A 9,634-nucleotide genomic window follows, 5' to 3' on the forward strand; every position below is an offset into this window, starting at 1 on the left:
GAATTTACTGCTCTAGGTGCATTTAAGGAGCTCTGGTAGCATAATGCCTAAGGCACTTGACTGCTAACAGAAGGCTGGCAGTTCAAACACACCAGCCACTCCTCGGAAGGAAGATGGGGCAATCTACTTCCGTAGTGATACTGCCTCAGAAACCCAAGGAGGGGGCACTATGAGTTGGGTATGACTCGACAGCACATAACAACAACAACAACTACAGGTGCATTTAAAAATGATTTTCATTTAATGGTACTAACTTATATAGTTGGAGGTGACTCATTTTGGTACAATGACTGAAACATGATCTTAAATTTCATAGACTCAATTAGAAAACTAAATATTTTCCTGTGGTACACAAGTGGAAATAATGAAAATTATAGCAAAACAATAATGCTGGAATGTATTTATCATGTGCTATTTCCAACTCAATAGCCTCATATATTCTTCAGGGAGATCAAGAGTATACTCACTTCATTAAAACTTAAGATGCATTAATGAGTAGAGCAACAGCATCTTCCTAATCTCTACTGTGGCTGATGTATAGATTATAAATGATGTTGGGAAATCATCTCACTGAGATGGGAAACATGATTTCCATGAGAAAGATGGCATCCATCAGAAACAGAAACAAAGACACAGACAACAACTATTCATACTTAACAATAAGAGACAGAATAAGAATGATTGAAATAATAACTACCAAAGATGAAGCAAAAATTGAAACACTTCAATCCACAACATTTTTGCAGTTATGACTCAATCATCTGATAGTGGCAATAAAAGATCAATCTACAAAAGTATCAATTGATATATGTGTTAGGGAAAAAAATCAGGTTGAAAGCACCTTAGTTTTATTGCCACTTTTAAAATTAATGACCTCTCAAGAAATTTTTGGAACTTACCTAGTTTGAAACTGAAATCCCTTGATTGAAAAAGAGGCCAGGTATACTTATGGAAGGATCTTCTTGCAACATTGTCAAAATGTATACTGCAATTATGATTCCAAGATTAATACAAAATAATCTAAACTCATTTACAAAAGTGACAGAGCACTGCCAAAAGGGAAATATTCAGAACTTTTAGGATTAATAGGTAATAACTTTGATATAATACTATTTTCCAAGGACCCAAAACACCATTCTATGTGTAGTAGTGAAAAAAAAATAAGTGGTGTTTTGACAGAAGGCCATCTTTATCAGTTCTCAAATGCATAATTGGAATAAACATAATCTGTGATGGACAGACTTTCACATGAGTTCCTGGAGCTATGGTTTGAGAGCCATTTTTAGAGTTACCATATATACTGATCAAACCTAGTTTATACCTTCTATCCAGTTATATTTATTTAATAGCACCCTTTTACACCAAAAAATGTCCAGATTGTATCATAACTTAATGTTTATTTTAGCTATTAATCTCCTTCCGTAGTGATACTGCCTAGAAAACCCAGGGGTTTGTATGAGTCGGATACCACTCCATGGTAGTGTGTGTGTGTGTGTGTGTGTGTGTGACTATGGTATAAAGAATACTGTTACTTACTATTTTCATCAGGATAATGAACCAAATGAATAATGTATACCTTGGTAAATTGCAGAAACTGATGTCACAGTTAAAGTCTTAAGGAAGGATGGGCAATCTACGTCTGTGGTGATCCTGCCTTGGCAACCCAAGGAGGGGTCACTGTGAGTCGGGACCGACTTGATGGCACATAACAACAACAACATTTGCCCTGTAAGATATTGTCTTAAAATTTACATAAAGAAATGCTCAGATTTGACATGCATAAATTTGTTTAGTTTATTTCAAGATAGTCATGGGGAGGTACCAAAATAAGACCTTACAATATTCATTAAAAACTGGAGAATCAGAATTAACAAGTAAATTTGCAATACTTAGAATCCAAGATTTTACTTCTTCAGAAGTTTACCTTTAATGAGTGGTCTCCAGAGGAAGGTTTAACCACAGTTAGAACTTGGTGGTAATTGGTAATGAGGGGCACAGTCTCAGAAAGTTCTGTATTGAGAGAGAGAAAGGGACTAGAAAATGATACCTTTACCTTCTGTTGGTAAGTGAACAGAATCCAGGATGTATATGTGAAATTCTCACCTTGGTTTCACACAGTTATTGCCAGTGTGATGTCACAGATTAGTATGTTATATTTTCTCCTCAAGATTAGAGATCAACTGAATGTTACATCTTTTCTTCATGATTAGATATTAAGGAGATTGTTTAGATTTAAGTCTCTGTGCTCATTTACAAGATTAATATGATATATTTTCCTTTCTCACAGCTTGTCATGGCAAAGTGAACTTAAAGGTTTTGTACATATTTCACATATTCTAAATACTTCTAAGTGCATAAATTTTCTAAATAATTTTTAGTGACTTAGAGGTTTGTAATAACTTACAGTTGATGTTAAGAGAGACTCACATATGTAGATATATTTCTGAGTGCATATTATGAATACTTACACAAATGTATTTTAAATAACATAATAGTGACTTATACCTTATGTGATTATTATCACAACTCTATTTAACTTAGTTGCTTTTCTTGTGAAAAATACTGATGAATCCTAACAATAAATAGTAGATTGTAATAATGTTAATCAGATGGAAACTCCAATTGTGAAAGCTTTTTCAGATATCATATCTTGCTTTGATCAAATCTTATCTGACATTTGTCTCGAAGCTATTGATCTGGCAAATGCCTTTCTTTTTCTACTCCAATTTACATGGATCATTATAAGTAGTTTACTTTCACCTGTCTGGAACAACAGCAAAATATCATGGTCTTTCTTCAGGGCTGTGCAGCTCTCTTTTTCTAGCCCATAAACTATTCAATGATATTTGATCTGTCCCATAAAGACTCATGCAGTACTTGATAAGATAAGGAAAAGTTTACTTTCACCTCATATACTTATATCACTATGTACTTTTAACAGTTTGCAAATCAGTGTTAAATCACAGAACATATTTTAAGTACTACTGGTCAAGTACATGAAGATCTTAATTGGAATCCACAGACAAAATTAGTAGTAAATTAATCATATTGTGCTGACTATACCTCATGAGAAGAAAGTAGCAAATCCAGGAAGTAGATACATTTGCATGACATAAGCATGTCATATAATGGAAGATAAATCCATTAAAATTTGTGTAACAACAACTTTGATCAAATTTCTTAGGCATCCAGTGGTCTTGACAGGAACAGGATGGAACATATAAATTGAAAGATAATTTGTTACATCTTGTATGGACTACTGCTAATAAAAATGCACAATTGTTTATAGGGTTTTTGAATTTTGGAGGAAATAAAAAGCAAATGTGAGTGCATTTCTATGACTCATTTAATAAATGAAATCGAAAGTTGCCATTTTGAGTAGGATTTGAGCAAGAGAAGGCTATGAAGCAATTTCAGGCTGCTCTAAAAGCTGTTCTGTTATTTTTGCCTCATGACCTGGAAGATTCAAATATAATCTTGATGTCCTTCACAAATAAGATAGTGCGTAGAGCCACTGGAAAGTCTTAATAGAAGAACCACTGAGCAGACTTAAAGGGTTTTGGAGAAAAGCTACACTTTTTTATTTTATTTTTTCTACTTTTGAGAAATGCCTCTTCTCTCACTACTAGAATCTAGTAGAAAATGAATATTTGATCATAGATTTAAGGGAGTTTTGGGTTATAAATTGAATTATATCTGATCAAACATGTTTTAAAATTGTTATGCACAAAAATAACCAATTCTCAGGTGGAAATCACATACAAATCATCAGGTTTAAACAGGTTTTCAAGATAGAAATTAATTTCAGAGGCATATGGCTCAGATTCCCAGTGCTTCTGATCCAACTGCATTATCTGTTTACCTATTTCAACAACAGTGGAATCATGGACAGTTCCTCAACAGCAATTAATTCAGAAAGAAATAAAACCCAAGTTTCATTATATATGGTTCTAATTAATATGCTATCTTCAATGAAAGTTTTTCTGCAGGATTAAAATTCTAATTAAAATTTTTACCAAAACACAGTGGTGAAGGGAAACATCCTTTTAGACAGAACTTTAAGTACTTACTACATCTTATTCCTCTGTATTATCTGAGATATAATAAATTGACACAGAGAATGCAAGAATAGTAGTTAGAATCTAAGAAGGAATGGGATTGAAAGATTGGTGACTAGAAGGTTCAGAAAAGAAGTATGTAGATGACTTCTCTGAATGGTCACAAAGAAGTAAAATACTTGTATCATATTTGACTTTTTAGCTAAGTACATTCTCTGCAAAGTCAGCTCCTCATCATGAGGTGGACAAGATCACACGTTATATGGATACCAGTATTTGTCTTTACTTTGATACTTGCACAATGTGCCCATGTACAAAATGGTTGTGACACCAGGGATGGAAGCTAGCCATGGACTCAGTAATGTGGGCTTTTCCCCACTAAGCCTGATCTGGTAACTGCCATTGCTAATAGAAAAAATTGCCCAAACAGAGATTACTACTCAAGTCCTTGATATGTAACATGCTTGGTCCAAAAAACAACCAGCCACCTGATGACAATTAGTAACACTGTTCATATTTTTTACTCAATTATCTGACCTCTATGTAATAAAGCCATATTCTGTATATGCATTTGCCTCTCTAACTTAAATGTTTCTGTTAAGACCAACATATGCATATTTACAGACTACTTTGTTCAGAGCCATGGTACAACACAACATTTCTTCCAAAAAAAAAAAAAAATCTCATGACAAAAGATGTGTAGCAATGTGCTCATTCCCATGGATTTCACTTGTCTTATGACATAACTTATTAGTTAGAAGCAAATGGTCTAATATTATGGTAAAATGACTCACAGTCAATTCATTCATTGTGTTTGTAATGTTGAAATGTATATTGGATGGATGCTTCTAATATTACATGGCTAACAAAAAGTCTTGGATTCAAGAATCAAGTGATATAAGAGATGGATTCCCTGAGTGGAATATGTGGTTTGCTCTTCTACTAGAAACCTAAAGGTTGTGATTGAAACTTACTAAAAAATGCTAAGCAAGAAAGGCCTGGTGATATGCTTGTGTAATGATTACAGCTTCAATAACTATATGGATCAATTCTACTCTGTAATGTATGGAGTTACCTTGAATTAGAATTGATTCCACATCCTCACACCATACACCAAAATGACCTCAAAATGGATCAACGAACTAATGTAAACTACAAAATTATAAAGTTCATAAAAGATAAAATAGGGGCAAACTTAGGACCGCTAATTTGTGATATATATAGACTATCAAACATAGCCTAAAATGCACAAACAGCAGAAGTGAAATTAAGTGACTAGGATCTTCTGAAAATTAAATTCTTATGTGCATCAAAATACTTCCGCAAAAGAGTAAAAAGAGAACCTACATATTGGGAAAAAATATTTGGCAATGACATATCTACCAAGGGACTTACCTCTAAAATGTATAGAAAACTCCACACATCAACATCAAAAAAGACAAAAAAATCAATTCCAAAATGGTGAAAGGTTATGAACAGACGCTTCATCAAAGATATTCAGGCATCCAACAAACGAGAAGGAATACTTGCTCATGATCATTAGCCTTTATTGTTTTAGGTGCTGTAGAGTGGGCTCCTACTCATAGTGATACTGTATACAATAGAACTAAACACTTCCCGGTCCAGCTCCAGCCTCACAATGCTTGCTATACCTGAGCCTATTGTTGCAGCCACTGTGTCAATCCATTTCATTGAGGGCATTCCCCTTTTTTGCTGATCCTCCACTTTATCAAGCATGATATCCTTCTCCAGGGAATGGTCCCTTTTGACAACATGACAAATGTAGGTGAGACGAACTCTGGCCATTCTTGCTTCCAAGGAGAATTCCAGCTGCACTTCCTCCAAGACAGATCTCTTCATTCTTCTGACAGTCCATGGTCCTTTAAGTATTCTTCATCAACATCACAACTCAAAAGCATCAACTCTTCTTCGATCTTCCTTATTCATTGTCCAGATTTCACATGCATGTGAGGTGATTGAAAAACAATGTGGCTTGTGTTAGGTGCACCTTACTCTTCAAAGAGTCATCTTTGCTCTTTAGCACTTGAAAGAGGTCTTTTGTAGCAGATTTGCCCAGTGGAATGTGTCATCTGATTACTTGACTGCTGCTTCCACTGGTGTTGATTGTGGAATCGAAGCAATATTAAACCTTTGATAACTTCAGTCTTTTCTATGTCTAACATCATGCTGCTTATTGGTCCAGTTGTGAGGATTTTTGTTTTCTTTTTGTTGAGGTGTAATCCATATTGCAGACTATAGTTCTTAAACTTCATCAGTAAGTGCTTCTAGTCATTTTTGCTTTCAGCAAACAAGGTTGTGTCATCTGCATACTTAAGGTTTTAATGAGCCTACCTCTAATCTTGATGCCACACTTTTCTTCATATAGTCCAGCTTCTGGATTATTTGCTCAGCATACAGATTGAATAAGTAGGGCAAAAAGATACAAGCCTGACACACTCCTTTCCTGATTTTACCCATGCAGTGTCCCCTTGTTATGTTTGAAAAACAGCCTCCTGGTCTACATGCAGGTTGCTCCTGAGCATAATTAAATGTTCTGAAATTCCAATTCTTCTCAATGTAATCTGTAATTTTTATGATCCACAAAGTCAAATGTTTTTGCATAGTCAATAAAACACAAGTAAATATTCTTTGTTTTCAGCCAAGATTCACCTAACATCAGCAACTTTGTCCCTCCCTCCACTTCCTAACCAAAGTAAGTGAGACTTTAGAGAGATGGAAATCAAAACCACAATGAGATATCATCTCACTCCAGAAATATAGCAAACTTGAACAGCACAGAAAACAACAAATTCTGGCAAGAGTGTGAAGAGATTGGAACTATCATACAGGGCTGATGGGACTGTAAAATGGTACAATCACTATGGAAAATAATATGTGACTCCCTTAAAATTTAGAAATAGAAATACCATTTGATTCAGTAATCTTACTATTAAGAATGTTTCCTAAAGAGTTGAGATCCAAGACACAAACAGATATGCGCACACCAACATTCTTCAAAGCACTATTCACAATAGAAAAGAGATTGAAACAATCTAAATGCTCATCAACAGATGAATGGATAAATGGATAACCAAAATCTTGTACATATGTACAATGGAATACTTGCAACATCAAAGAATAATGAAGAATCAGTGATCCACCTCATAACATGAATGAAATTGGGGTACATTATTTTGAGTGAAATAAGTCAATCCCAGAAGGACAAAGATTTTATGAATCCATTATTATAAGAAGTCAAGGAAAAATTTACAGAGAAGGAAATTTTCTTTGATGGTGTGACTGTTGAAGCTGTGTGTCAACTTGGCTGGACCACAATTCTGTGTGGTTTAAGCAGTTGTGATGTAGTTATTCCCATGATGGGATCAGATGAATATGTTTTGAGCAGTCAATCCATTGAAAGGGAGTTTCCCTAGGGGTATGGCCTGCTTCCAGTATATTTATGGACATCTTGGGAAAAGATATACTCTTCTGTGGATCAAGATTCTGTTGTGCTGCCTGCAACTGTCCATGAGCTAACAATCCACCATTTGGCCTGGAAATCTTGGATTTGTCATTTGTTGGAGTCAACAGCCAGTATACTGCCTACCAACCTTGAGCTTCTCAGCCCCTGGAGCTGCGAGAGTCAGGAAAAGCCTCCAGCTTGACATTTGATCCAAGAACTTTGGACTTGCCGGCTTCTATAAGTGTGTGAGCCATTTTCCTAAAATAAACTTCTCTTTCTCTCTCTCTATAAGCTTTACTGGTTTTGTTTTTCTAGAGAACCTAGTCTAACACATTTGGTACTGAGAATGGTTCTAGAGAGACAAAATCATAAGGATGGGCTTCCTAAATTCATTCTCCAATTTGATTAATTGTAAAGACTCTAGTAACCCTGCCTCTATTAGTAAAGAGGGGCCTGCTAATCCATGGAGTGAAGTGGCAACATTAGTATGCAAAATAGTACCACCAATAAATCAAGTACTTGTGGGAAGTGAGGCTCTGGGTGATTGTATATTTGATACTTTTCTGCAATTTTGTCAGCATGAGGAGTATAAGGAAGCTGGTTGGTTGGTCCTACTTACACTAGACAAAGTGGTGAAAGAGTGAGATGAATTCAGGGCTGCTTAGTCACAGCTTAAGAATATTACATTCCTTTATGTGTGGGATAATGGTGCAAGGAATGTAATATTGGGTCATCTGAGTTTATTGATTTAGGCACACTAAGTACAGATTCCTCATTCAGTGTTTCAGCTCAAGAAGTTAGGAAAGGATTTTGGTTGGATTTTGTGGTGGCCTACTTTAAGTCAAGTTGAAGTACCAGACCTGCCTTGGAATAATGTTGAAGAATGTATCCAGATGCTTAGGGAAATTGGCCTGTTAGAATGGATTTATCAGATTAGACCCCTACAGCAGAAATGGAGAGCACAGAGGACATGCTTTTCACCAGTTTGGTGAGGAACAAATATGTGAAGCGAGCTCCAGCATCCTTGAAGACTGCAGTGATTACTCTTTTATGTAAGCTGGATTTGACTGAGGGAACTGTCCTAATTGAACTAATACACTTAACTATGATGGGGTTGATTGGACCCCATGGTAGTAGAAGACAAATGTCAGCACTTAATTGACAAAGACAAGGTGGGCATGGTAACAATTACAGACAGTAGAGTCAAAACAGTAATCAGAATACTCTGACTCATGTAGAATTATGGTATTAGCTACTTAGGCATGGTGCTCCAAGGAGTGAAACACATAGGAAATCTAGTAAATATTTACTTGATCTGTATGTTGTTGTTGTTGTTATGTACCTTTGAGTTGGCCCTGACTCATAGCAACCCCTCCTTGGGTTTCTGAGGCAGTATCACAATGGAAGTAGATTGCCCAACCTTAATTCCGCTGATGGCTTTGAATTACCAGGCTTCTGGTTAGCAGTCAAATGCCTTAAGGACTACGCTACCAGAGCTCCTTTGATCAGTATGGACAGAATAATTCTAGGTCACATGAACAGCAATCTACATTAAATCACCAGAATAGAGAGTCATGGTCTTTCACTTAATTCCGAGTTGAGTCAGTTTGTTGTTGTTGTTGTTAGATGCCATCGAGTTGTCTCTGATGCATAGAGACTCTATGAACATCAGAATAAAACACCACCCAGTCCTGAGCCAGCTCCATGATTCTTGCTATACTTGAGCCCATTGCTGCTGTCACTGTGTCAATCCATCTTGTTGAGGGTGTTCCCCTCTTTCATCAACCCTCCACCTTACCAAGCATGACATCTTTCTCAAGGTAATGGTCCTTTTTAACAACATGAAGAAAGTATGTGAGATGAAGTCTGGCCAGCCTTGTCTCCAAGGAGCATTCTGGCTGTGCTTCTTCAGGACAGACCTCTTAGTTCTTTTAGGAGTCCATGGTACTTTCAGAATTCTTCACCAACACCACAGCTCAAAAGCGTCAATTTTTCTTTGGTCTTCCTTATTCATTTGTCACATGCATAAGTTGTTGTTGTTGTTAAGTGCCGTTGAGTCATTTCTGACTCATAGCAACCCCATGCACAGAAGAATGAAACACAGCCCGATCCC

Source organism: Orycteropus afer, unplaced genomic scaffold, assembly GCF_000298275.1.
Source record: "Orycteropus afer afer isolate SDZICR_OR568_19922 unplaced genomic scaffold, OryAfe1.0 scaffold00351, whole genome shotgun sequence".
Classification (NCBI taxonomy): domain Eukaryota; kingdom Metazoa; phylum Chordata; class Mammalia; order Tubulidentata; family Orycteropodidae; genus Orycteropus; species Orycteropus afer.